This window comes from Thunnus albacares, chromosome 23 (genome assembly GCF_914725855.1).
Source record: "Thunnus albacares chromosome 23, fThuAlb1.1, whole genome shotgun sequence".
NCBI lineage: Eukaryota > Metazoa > Chordata > Actinopteri > Scombriformes > Scombridae > Thunnus > Thunnus albacares.
In genome coordinates this window covers 16079069-16091901 of record NC_058128.1, presented here as the reverse complement: position 1 = coordinate 16091901, position 12833 = coordinate 16079069, and the positions used below count along the sequence as shown (strand labels likewise).

The 12833-nt window shown below is 39.3% G+C and overlaps 1 long non-coding RNA gene across 1 annotated transcript; it reads left to right on the top strand.

The window, feature by feature from the left end:
- The first annotated feature begins 3210 nt into the window (after nt 1-3210).
- LOC122975178 lies at nt 3211-9528 on the top strand. Its single transcript, XR_006400584.1, has 2 exons — nt 3211-3429; nt 8362-9528. It is a non-coding gene; the product is annotated as an uncharacterized LOC122975178 (long non-coding RNA).
- The last annotated feature ends 3305 nt before the right edge of the window (nt 9529-12833 follow it).

Sequence of the window (12833 nt, the reverse complement as noted above, 5' to 3'; positions counted from 1 at the left end):
AGCCCGTATTATGAAACGTTCTAATTTTTCAGTTTTAAATTGCTGGTGTCAGGTTGGTCTCTCCTGGAAAAGACATGGTGCAACAGTGGTTTGTTTTGCATAAAATAAGGAAGAAGTGGGCAGCGATAGCCACACGGACTATATAGATAAAGAAAAGAGCCACACTAACAAAGTTTTTAAAGAGACATAACTTACTTGCAATAGAATGAAATCTTTTGAATGTTTATTTTTCAGTCCAGATGAAACCACTGTGGGCATGCCCGGTCATTAGTCTTGTTAACCATCACTGGCTCTTTGACCTTATAATCTACAGGGTGGAGTGCCAGAAGGCTTCACCAAGAGCCTTGGTCCTGTTATTTGATCAAAAATCAAATAAACAGGGATGAGAAAGCCCGATGACTAGGAGAGGAGAGATTTTTATCTCTTGTTGCAACATTGATGCTGAAGTACAAGAGAACAGAACAGTCTGGAAAATAGGAAAACAATCCTACAGGATTCCTACAGGATTCCTGTTCCTACAGGATTTTTAGTCACTGTAGTAAAACATGTAAAAACACCAGAATGGTCCTGTAATTTGTCTATTTATATAAATATTCTATATGTGTGTCAACTAAGATTAAAGGATGAGTGTGGTGATATAGCTCATTCATCTGTGCCACAGAGCTCCATTACAAGTGGCTAGCTCTGGGTCTGAAAGTGAAGCCAATGCAGAAGTGCCTTAAACCTGCATTCTCTCTAAGGCCCCCTGGCCATTAGGGGGCAACTCCCCTGGCTCCAAAAAGAAGTCTGACTGTATAAAAGTCTATGAGAAAATGACCCTACCTCTCACGTGATTTATTACCTCAGTAAACAGTTTCCTAATGAGTTTATGATCTCAATCGCTAGTTTCAAGTCGTGTTCGATACAGCATGATGTTCATTTTGTAAATTATGGTCCCATTTAAATTTGACAATAAAGCAGGGTATGCTTTAGGGCATGGCTACATTGTGACTGACAGGTTGCTACCACAGCAACAACGTTGGTTAGGTAAGGTAAACATGACATATTATAAGAGCTGGATACCAGACTAAAAATGGTGTCCATTCAGTCCCACAGGAATTGCTCCGCTGGCACATATGCCAAAAACAGTTTCTAGTTTCCGGGTTTGCTTCCGCATTGTGCGGCCAACTGAATTTGCGCAGTAGTGTTTCCCCCACTGGCCCCGCCCGCGAGTTCCCGCTCGGCCCATAAACTTTACATTGTGATGACGTCACAGATTTTTAAATCGCTTTTATTAAACATAAAACCTCCATGGATCAAAAGTTCATAATAGAAAGAGTCATAATTGACGTTGTTTGCTGTTCAAGGTATCCTGTCAACAGTTTTACAGACATTTCTTTTACAATGGTGGTCTATGGGGAAATTTTGCTGCAATACCGTGAGTGGCCACTGGGAAAAACTGACTGCAAGGCTGACTGGTGGCACCCTATCCAGCTCTTATTATACATCCATGGCATAACCCCAGATTCACAGAGTATAGGTGTAGCCTTAGACGTCGCTATTTCAGTGTGTTTGTTTGTTCACCTAAAAAGTCTTGTTCAGCATTTGGTTGTACTAAAAGACCCTCTGAAGATTCAGATGTTCGGTTTATCTGGTAAGCACATTTTGTTTTAATGGTTTTAAGCCTGTTTTTCACAAGCAAAAATTAGCATTAGCATTATCACAATTAACTGTAGACTAAATGCACAGTGCTAACCAAGCTAGCAGCTAGCATTAGAGTCAGCTCCACCCTCTCAGCCAAATATGGTCACTTTATGGCTCCAAAAATGGTGACGGTCAAAATGCCCAACTTGAGGCTTCAAAATGCAAGTCCACAAACCAATGGGTGATGTCACAGAGTCTACATCCATTATTTTTTTATAGCCTATGCTCCATTATTGTCCTAAAACAATTAAAAACACATCTGTGAGCCACACTGGTTCACTGGGTGACATGTTCCTTCCTTATGATGAACATTGGCACTCTACTTTATTTTGAGTCAACCCTGCATACTGTGTCCTGCTGCTGTAAGAAATCACCGGAGCATCAAATGTGTATTCATCCACCACTGAAAATAGTCCAACAAATACACTATTTACTGTTATTTGAGTGATGTTTGATAGAAACTACAGAGCCCAGCTGTGACTTACTTAACCTTTTTTAAAAATCGATGTATATATTTGTGATCCATGTTAAAAAGATCATCAGTAGGAACCAATGGGCCCAGTAGTGAGTGCCTAAAAGAAGGTAGGGAACTCAGAAAGAATTAAGAGACACACTTACAAATTTTCTTTTTATGGCTTGTGTTAATAATGAGGAAGAAAAATAGTTACAGCCTCATTCTTTCAATTAGGCCATTATTCGGTCTGCCACCTTAGCTTGCAGCTAATCTTTGGCTAAGAACTCAAGCTACTGAGCATGCTGCTCCATCAAAACTGCAGCACAGATCCAACACCTACAGCTTTGTACATGCTCTACATATTCCATCTTCAAGCTGGACATTTTAAAATTCAATTATTTCTCACTCAGGACACAAAGAAAGCACAGACGTGGGGAAATGGAAGGAGAGGAAGAAACTGACCACACTTAAATTGATCTTTGCAGAATACATTTACCTGAAGTTACTCTCAAGCTTTCCAAATGAGCTGGATAACCAATCCTGCCAGCCGGCTGGTGCTCACTGTCTGTGGCTTTAGATGTGATGAGAGGAGGAAGGGAGGGAAAGGAACAGAGGATGAAAAGTATAAGGAACATATTGAGGTAGTTACACTTAATGCTGCTGTAATTCTGACCATCTACATCGGAGTCATTGCCTCTCAGTCATTATCTGTGTCTCTTTCTAGCTCTTACTACTGTGCATTTACAATCACAAGGCATTTTTCTGATGCAGTTTTGACTTTAAGTGACTACAATGGCTGAATTGATTGCATACAAGCTATAAAAGTTGCGCATAAAAAAGTTCTTGTGAAGTTGTCGACTGGAAGAAAAGGTGCAAAAGTTTAAAAAAAAAAAAAAAAAGATAAAATAGAAGACAGAAATGACAATTACTTTGCTGAGGAGTTTCATCCTTTTTATTGCTTTTTTAACCATTGATAATCAATACTTCTCAGCTGTACAGAGGTCTTGTATGGTAAACAACTTTAATCCCCAGGCAACTGATGACAAGCCTTCCTCCCTCACTCCATCTTTCATCAGCTATACTTTTTTCTATATGCCTGCCTTTTCTTAACCCCTGTCACCAACACACATCCTCCCCCCTCTACCCTCTCTCTGTCGTGCCTAGACCCGTCTCTGTTTCATGTGCCTGAGGAGAGTGGTGTATGTCTCCTTGTCTATTTCTTTACCATGTCTGAACCGCAGGCAGCACACGCGACTTCCACTCGTCCATTAATGCCTCTGGATCAGGAACAGGTGGTTAATATAATTCCATTTGAAGGCTTTTCCAACACTGGCTGCACGCTCTGTGAAGAGGCCAAAAGTGGGGGAAAATGGCTACATTTTAAAGACTGTGTGGGCAAACATCCTATAAGAGGCAATTATGGGATTAAACATATGTTAGATGCGTTGTTTGTCTTCTGATGTTCACACACCCACACTCACACACACACACTGCATATAACACCTGTTGTCTTGTCAAACAACATTCCTGCTGTACTTATCTATCCTTGCAAAATAAGTACAACATGAATCTTGTTTGACAAGACAATATCATGCAGTGGAATGGCTTTAATCTGTTGTTTTGCGAGACATAACTCAGATAAAGTGATCTGAATCAGTTGTGTTATGTCTGTGTTAAAGTGTTAAGATAAATTGGTAAGCAGAGTTCTCTTTTCATATCTTCCACCCACAATACTGAAAAACCTGTCATGTGCAGTGTCTGTAAATAAACATCAGCAGGTGAACGTCAAAACCTGACATAGTCATCACTGCAGAAGAATGCTGGAGTCACATGGATGTGCCCACAGACGGAGTTTTGTTTGTTTGTCGTTATGGTGATGCTGTAAGTTAAATGTCAGAGGACCTCAGGCGATATTTTCACACTAGCTTCACATATTTGGTAATATTACTGTCGTGATATAACAGATAAAGATCTGTTTTCACAGTAGCTGCTGAGACACGGTAGCAAAGTGGTTAGCTGGTCTTTACTGCAGTTAAAAGGCCAAAGCACATGCTGAAGAAATGTAATGTTATGGTACCCACAGTTATATAACACATCCATTCTTGTCCATTACTGATGTCCAGATCCTTAATTTAACTAAAAGTTGTAATACCACAATGTAAAACTACTTCATTTCAAGTAAAATTGTCAGTAAAAGTTTAGAACTATTATCAGCTAAATGTACTTTGGGTATCAAAAGTAAAAGTAATCATTATGCAGCTGAATGGCTGCTATCAGTATTATAGATTATATATCATACTATCACATTATTATTACTGATGCATGCTGGTCTCATTATGACTACTTTATATACTGTTGGATAGTTATTCTAAAATTGAGCATATTTTATGATTTCATCATATGTTTACATGTAAAATTCTAATATTCAAAGTAGCAAGTAAGTATGCATTAAATAAATGTAGTGGAGTAAAAAGTACTATTTTTCCCTCTGAAGTGTAATGAAGTAAAAGTAAAAAGTAGCAGAAAATGGGAATAGTATACGTACAAAAACCTCAAAATTGTACTTAAGTATGGTACCTGTTACTTTAAACCATTGTCTATTACCTTTATCTGTAACATTTTATTTTACTCCCCCTATTCAGAATTGAATTGTCTTGAATTTATTTCATTGCGATGCACAGTGCAAATCAGTAAACTTTGAACCTGACAGGATCAGCCCTAAGGTCCCTCATCAGATGGTGATATTCACCATGCTCCTGTCTAGCAGTTAGGATAGGATGTACCCACAATGACCTTCACTGCTTTCTCTTGTTCATTAAAAATAATCTAACTTGACACAGCTGGAGCAGTACTCTTCGATGCCGGTCCACTAAACACTAGGCCTACTCACAGAGAACTAGCTAGTGCACTCAACTCAACTCAACTCACTAGTAAACTTACTAACTGTACTAATTTGAAAGTTAGTAGTTATGTTATAGATTTCTTATTTCTAAAACATATATTTTAATATGTTGCTATAGCCTATAAAGAAAATATTGTTGTACCAGCAGGGATACAGTAGTGCACAGAAGCCATTTCCATGATTACTACACATAGAGCACCTAGCGTTTACTCACGGAGCACTTGCCTGCCTGTCAATTCACATGAGGAGTGCAGTGAGACCCTGTGGATCCAGAGTGTCGCTTACCGTCTGAAAAGACCTTTACTGTTAATGTCTTGCCTGGCCAATCGATTGGATGAGTGCCAGATCACACCCCTAGTGGGTGGGACTATTTTGTTCCAAAATACGGTAGAGTACAGGCTGCACCAGTAGATTTTTGAAAGTCGCAAATAGCAGCACCTGGAAAAATAATGGCTGAGGCGTTGGCATTGATTAACAAACGTATAAAACTCCTGCATATATGATGGTGATTTAAAATCTTAGTTGTTGGCCCTTTAAAAATCCTGAGGACACTTTCTACTGTTGTTGTAGTCAAGGCACATTACAGTTTTCAAAAGGAAGAAAGAAAAATGATGAAAGTTAATGGTATAAATGAGTATGTTAGATAGTAAATCAAAAACTAAGCGTTTAATAGTCTATTAGGTCAATGCAGAGGCACTTGAATAGATTAGGTTTTAACCAGCACTGATGGTTGATTAAATCAATGGAAATCAATGGAAACAGTTGTACCGATGCCTTCATGTCTGGATTTCTACAGAAGCAACAATAAGCTGGAAGTGATCTATTCTATATATTAAAGGCTAAACATGGAAAAGCCATCAGACGGGGGTCACCCATGGGTGAAGAAATTAACTTTTTTTTTTTTCCCTCTGTGAATCCACTCTATGTTGGCTTAAGGAAACCTTCAAAGCAAGTGAAGTAATGCCAATTACAGAACAAGCTGATGTAATCATCAATGGAGTTTGACTACTTTATTAAATGAAAGGAACAACATCAAAAATAAAGCTCAGCTGGTCAATTTCTTATCAAAAGAGACTGTATTTTCTCATTTGTTTTTACAATATTTAGATGACTTGCCTCCATTTGAACCCGCATTTTTGGATTATTATGACCACGTTCTGACCTCTTTGAGAGGACAGCGAGAAATGAGGCCCACAGCAGATCCGTATGGCGAAGTGATAGTGATGGAAATGTGAGGGGAGCCAGTAAGAAAAGGCCTGTGCTTTAGTTGGAGGCTGACCAAGACTCTGAGCAAAGAAAACAGGGGCGAGCTGCTGTGAAGACAGTTGGGATATTATCCACACATGACATGTACGCTGAGGCTGATTTATAACAGCAGTGTGGAACTTGGCAAGCTATTATTTTTCAATGAAAATCGGTTTTCTGCCTCTTCGATTTGTTTGCTGGATTGCACTGGCTGTTTGGACATTTTCTGGCATGAGGTTTGTAAGAAAGACATATTTTTGACTTTTTTTGTCTTTTTTCAATTCTGCAGGAAATTAAGAGTCATTCACAAAGACATTTTTTCAGCATTACTAATGTGACTGTCAGATCATGACTTATTCAAAAAGGTTGACGTGTGCTCCTCCTCCTTCATGTGGTTTTTAAGAGGCGTACACTGACAGAGATAGCCACAAATGGAAAACAAAACGGGAACTGCTGGCGGAAGATCAAGCCTCAGAACCGAACAACAGGCAACTTAAATCACCTAAACATACACTGAATACAAAATATCATAATGTGGTTACAGAGACAGCCACAGGTCACTGTAGAGCATGCAACAGAACAGGATATGTATCATCATGTATATGTATCAATACGTCATGCATGTGTTTTTTACTGTATGCATCCCAGAGCAAGACACTGCCAGTTCACTCACAGGATTCAAGGATTTCTGATGGTCAAATTGCTCACCACAGTGAAATTTACAGTGACCAGCATCACAAGGCTGTGCACAAGACAACAAAAACAGAAACTGAAACATAAGAAGGAAATTTGTTTTTTTCCACAAAGAGAAAGCATACAAATGGGTTTCATAATGTGTCAAGGAGAATAAGCTATTGTAGTCCTTTCCTTACCAAAACTATAGTATGCTAACTTGAATTTACTGTATACTTAAAAGAAATGTACTGATAAGTGTTCTCAAACTTGCACTAATCAATATTTTTATATTGATAATGGATTAAATGACTGTATGTGAGAGGGGTTGTGGTGACACAGTAGAGCATTTCGCAGCTAAACAGCCAGATATTTCCCTCAGGAGATGGCGGAGACCGAAACAGAATTAAAAGTATGTGCTTTCCTTTGGTGTCCAGTAACACACTTAAGTTGCTTTGTGTCTGCTGGATGTGTAATAAGGCAATTGCTTGCCAACATGTTAGCCATAACCGCTTTGATTATATGTCAGTGTTTACAGCTTGTTGCTCTGCCCCCATGTGGCCAAAAAAATCATTTAATACAACTTTAAACATGGTGTAGTAGGATTAAAAATGAATAATCTAAAAAACATGTACACTGAGTGTGTATTGGAAAGAGGACGGGAGTTAGCACTTGAGTTTCCTAGTTTGGGGCCCTGGCAGTAAGTCACATATAAAATGTACAGCAAATTGTGAAATCTTTAAAACCATTTGAGATCAACATTTGATGGAAAAAATACCTCTTAAAGGTTCAGAAAAGTGACAGCCCAGCCAAACAATCATAAAAAACATCTTTCTTGCTCTAAACTTCTATGACTTTCATGTCATATTCTGAAACTTTGATCAGGTACAGAGGTCTTAACATTCATGGCTGGAGATTGTCCTGAGAGGAGCAATCACAATGAGACATAACAGTGCTTATTGCTAAATGTTACTTTGCTTGTCTCTTTCTCCCTCTCCTCCTCAAAAAGGTACAACTGCTTTACCTTTGAATACGGAATAATGTGATCGAGCCACCAGATTTTCCTTAAAAGTGAGAGAGGCCAACCAATATAATCAAATAAAGTCCCTGGTTGGGTAAAGTAATTGGTCATGTGTGCAGCTTGTGAGCCACAGCAATGACTAAGAGCTGATGAGTGGAAATATCTATAACATAAATGCAGAGTCCGATGTTCTGTGTTGCTTCCCTCCCGCTCCCTTTACTCCCCTCCCTGAAACTCCCCTCCCTTCCCTTCCTGCTTTCCCGCCAACTCAAATTTTCGCAACTTCATTTCACAGGCATGCTTTCTCTCTCTCTCTCTCTCTCTCTCTAGTCTCATTTTCCTTTTTCTTTCACTCTCTCTATCTCTCCTCTGACAAATAAACAGGTCTCACGTGAGCTCCTCTTCCACTCCGTCTCATGCACTCAGAGCGGACACCGCCCTGTCTGGCCTCTGTGGCGACCTGAGACGCACCGTGATTGGCTGAGGCCCGGGACTGCAGCGAGAGGAACCGCGAGTGGCAGACAGGCATAGCGTGTCTGAGACAAAAACACAGGGCGGCCTGCCAGCTGCTGTCCCTGAGGGGTGAGGACTGGGAGATGGAAAACACGGACTGAGTCAGTCAGTGTGAAGGGTTTCACTTGAACACGCTGTACATGTGTTTTGCACGCACATTGTGACCACATGTTAAATACTTCCAAAGAGCATGAAGATTATATTCTGTTAAATGTGAATATTTTATCCTTAAGACATTCAATATAAATATTACCCATTCCAGGAGTCATTTTGTAAAGGGAGATATTGCAGTTTTCAAACAGATATCAAATTTAGGAATGAAACCCTTCCCTTGTGGACTGGCTGAGTGATGAAATGACTAGATGCTTCAACAGATGACAGATGCTTGAAACACCTCATGGAAAAAGACTCTGAAGCAGCTACAGTAAATCACCGGTTTTGACAGTTTGAAAAAGAAGTCTGGCAATTATAGTGCTCTAAAGCGTGAGTTTTCAAAGCAACATGAGACAGCAGGGCTCTATTTTTGCCTCATGTTGACGGCTCAAATCATCTGTGCCCAAATTGCAGCTGCATTCAATCAAAAACGCTGAAAAATAATTTAATATAGGAAGAGCTAACAGTCTTTAAAGTCATGACAGAGAGGAACAGTGGTACTTGAAGTTTACCAACAGGGTTAGTATATGAACATGAACATGAGGAGGTTGTTATTTTATAATATTTTTCTGCTGCCTGTATGTTTGTCTGAGTGATGAATTGGCAGCCTGACAAACTTAGCAGCACCCTCACTGCTGACTGATGAAGTCTCTAATTAACTGTTTGACTCGCCTGCTAAATGATAAATCAGTCAGTATGGCTGGTGTGTGGTTACCATTGGCGTAAGTACAGTAGCTGGTGTACTGAATGGTGGCATGCTCGGTCATGCAGGTGTACTGGAAGGGGACTTACTGCATCTGTTAAGTGGTGCACTGGTTATTCTGAAGTTAAAGGTCTCCTCCAGACATGTTTTAAGACATATAAATACTCTGCTTTGAATAATAATTTGTGTCTGATGTGTTTGTTCCTTCTCCCTCACTGAAAAGTCCAGTATATATGAATATAAAAATATATTTAATAATTTCAAAAGTTCAACTGCTGGACAAAAGATGTCCCCTACTTCATAAAAAAAGCCCATGTCACAGTGCTCTACATGCACTGGAGGCTTCAAGTTTCCACATCACGCTTTTGTAAGTTGTCTATTGGACCATGACTGGTTTCAAACTAGTTCTGATGACACAAAATCTGATCACAAGTACACGTCTCAGACTTTTTGGTGAGCACAGAGAAACTTTTCCCCCTTCAGCAGACGAATGTGAAAACCTTTGAGTATGAAACTCTGGACATATTGGACAGTGAAACTCAAATATCCAAGTGAAGGAACAAAAAAACAAAACCAGCTTTTTGTGTGGCAATCTGTCTCTGTGTAGTGTTGCTTTTGTGAAATTGTCCTTTTTTATTGGTGTGCAGCACAACTGACCAGGTATTACTGAGGTAATAAAGCAAAACCCCCCAAAAAACTGATTAACAATTTTCATGTTCAACAACAGTAAATGCACACATGGATATAGTAACAATTAAGCTTTTAACCTTTATATGAATTTGATATTTAGGTGACAAAAGAAATATTTCCATTCCTGTAAAGGAATGTGGTGGAAGCTTCAAAGGAAGAAACAAACACATCATCTATAGACCTGATTTGCTATAATAGCATTTGTTTTAAAATGACACCACTTGAATAGAACTGGTTACATTAACAGGGTCGTAACATTCTGCAATAACCTGCAAAATGAAGTTGCTGTCCATTAGTGATAATCAGGTTCACAATTTTCTTTTTCAAAGTCTTCCTTAAAACAATAGTCAGGTGTTTGTATGATCATTGAAACAGGTTTTGCCTGCTGTAATCATTCCCCCTGTTCATACTGGCTGTTAAAAGATCTTTCAAAGTGCTTTCAATGTAAGTGATGGGGAACAGAAGTTGTCCTGCCATGCAAAAATGCATTCAAAAGTGTCTCTGAGGCTAATATGAGACTTCAGCTGTCCAAATTAATCAAATCAAGTGGATGTCTTCCAAAGTGAAAGTCACAACATTCCCTCTTTTTGTTACTGTCCTTCCACTGCAGCTCAACAGGGAAACACTGTCCAGGGAAAGAAGGAATTTTGTGAAAGGCAGCAAAAAATCTCTGTAATCTAAGCTGTCTTCTTGTCTGTATTATGTCAAATTCTTGTATGTAAATGTCCTTCTGTCATAAAGTAAAGAAACTAATATAAGATACATAAAACAAATTGTATACTGGTAGACAAACTCAAGAAAACTCGAGAATGAAAGTGTAACAGAAAAGAAAAGCCAGACAGCCAGACATAGGCAGGGCAGGATGAAACAGGAAGAGCACAGAAGTGATATTTACTCCATGGATTTTGCAGACACCTCCCTGTCTCAGCCAGTCTCTCCCTGCCACACCTTAAATCCCCTCCACCTCCCCCTTTGACTGATAATTAGCATTTTGCTCCATGTGTCTGAACCTGCCAGGGTGAAGCTGCTTTGCCTCTATAAAAGATGTTTGTATGTGTCATGCAAATTGACTGTATCATGATCTAAACCTATAACAAAATAGAGTTTTGTTTGGCAGTGAGTGATTACAGACCTCCAACAAGCTGATCTGGGTGAAGTGGTGACAATAACTGAAGACAAGTAATAAAAAAAACTGTAAAGCAGGTTACTTTTAAATATCATACATTAAAACTACAGTGTTTTAAATCTTTTAATTAACTAAATGTCAATTTCCTCACCTGTAGGTGCTGATTGAGCTTCTCACCACTTCCTCACTTGATCAACTAAGAGCAAGAAAAACACACCTTCATCTTGTAAAGCATTACAGTATTACAAAACCGTGTCTGAGTTTGACGCGTGTAAACCATTGAATTAAGGGGGATTTAGGGATTAGATTATATTTCTATATGTGAGTCAGCGTGTGTGCGAGTGTCAGATTATGTCATACCATTGCTTTGTCTTTTATTACAAGAAAACAAAGCACCTGAAACACAATTCGACAATTTTGGGTGAAAAAAATAATATGAACTTCATGATTTAACATAATGAAACCATAGATTTTGTGGTTATTTTGCACTAGTGATCATTATCAACTTTGTAAAAGGATACTTAAATATGCACTTGCTTAACAGTAGATGTGCTGGTTGTGAACAGGGCTTTTTATATAGCCTGATACCCAACAAACTAATGTAGTTAGTGATGTGCTCATGGGCATATAACACTACTTCTGTAGGTTGTAAACTAGTCATCTGAAAATGTTAATGATTGTGCTTTTGCTTGTGTTTTTGTTTTTTGGAAAAGCTAGAAAAAAAGATACCACCCTCAAAACTCTCTGAATGCACTCTTACTACAGCCCCATGCTCCCCCATTCTCCACACTTTGGCATGTGGAGACATCCAAGCTTGGCAGACCTGCCTAGTTGCCTAGTTACGTTTCCTGTGATCGGACAATCGCTGTTCAGGGAGCAGTTTAGTGAACGGTCACTTTCAAGTTTTTACTTCATAGCCAAGGCAAAGGATCAGATAAAAGGCCACAAAAGTCCATTAAGGCCCACATACATCAACAAGTTCATTTAAAGTGACCTTTGCTGAGAAACTTCCCGCATTGTTTAGACTTCAAAAGACTGCTAAGGAAGAGTCCTTGTGTGGAGTTGTTTGTCTGTCACCAGGATATGATGCATAATGATGTCACCAAATACCAAAACCTGATGTCTGTGACATTCCTGCTGCAGGAATGTGAGGAACGCTCACTGTCAGCCATTTTCGCCCCTGTGGGCTTATCACATAGGAATTGACCAACAAAACAGAAAAACATCCATCTATCTGTCAGTAGCATGCCTCTTTCAAAAGACCGGCAGGGTCAAAGGGCATCGGGGTCAGGTGAAATGTACATGACCAACGGTGGTTACAGACAATAGGAGGATCTGTAGGAATGAAAGGTTTATCTTCTAAGTGTGAAGGAGTGACGGCAGATGAAAGTGAGAGCTCTTGACCCGGGCCAAATATCAAGCAGCTTTGGTCTCGTATTGCACGCATGTTTTTTGTAACTTTGTTTGATGGTGTAGAAAAACTGAGGCTCTAAGATCGGTGCCTAAAAGTTTCCCTAAGTTCCCCTTTATTGAAGGGGAACGGCGTCCAAAAATCATCACGAAACCGGCGCAAACTGGGGATTGAACTTGTGACTTTTCATCAGGACTTTAACAAAATACGTCTGGAAATTCATGGGAACGTGGTATTACGGACAATGCTTCTGCTATCAA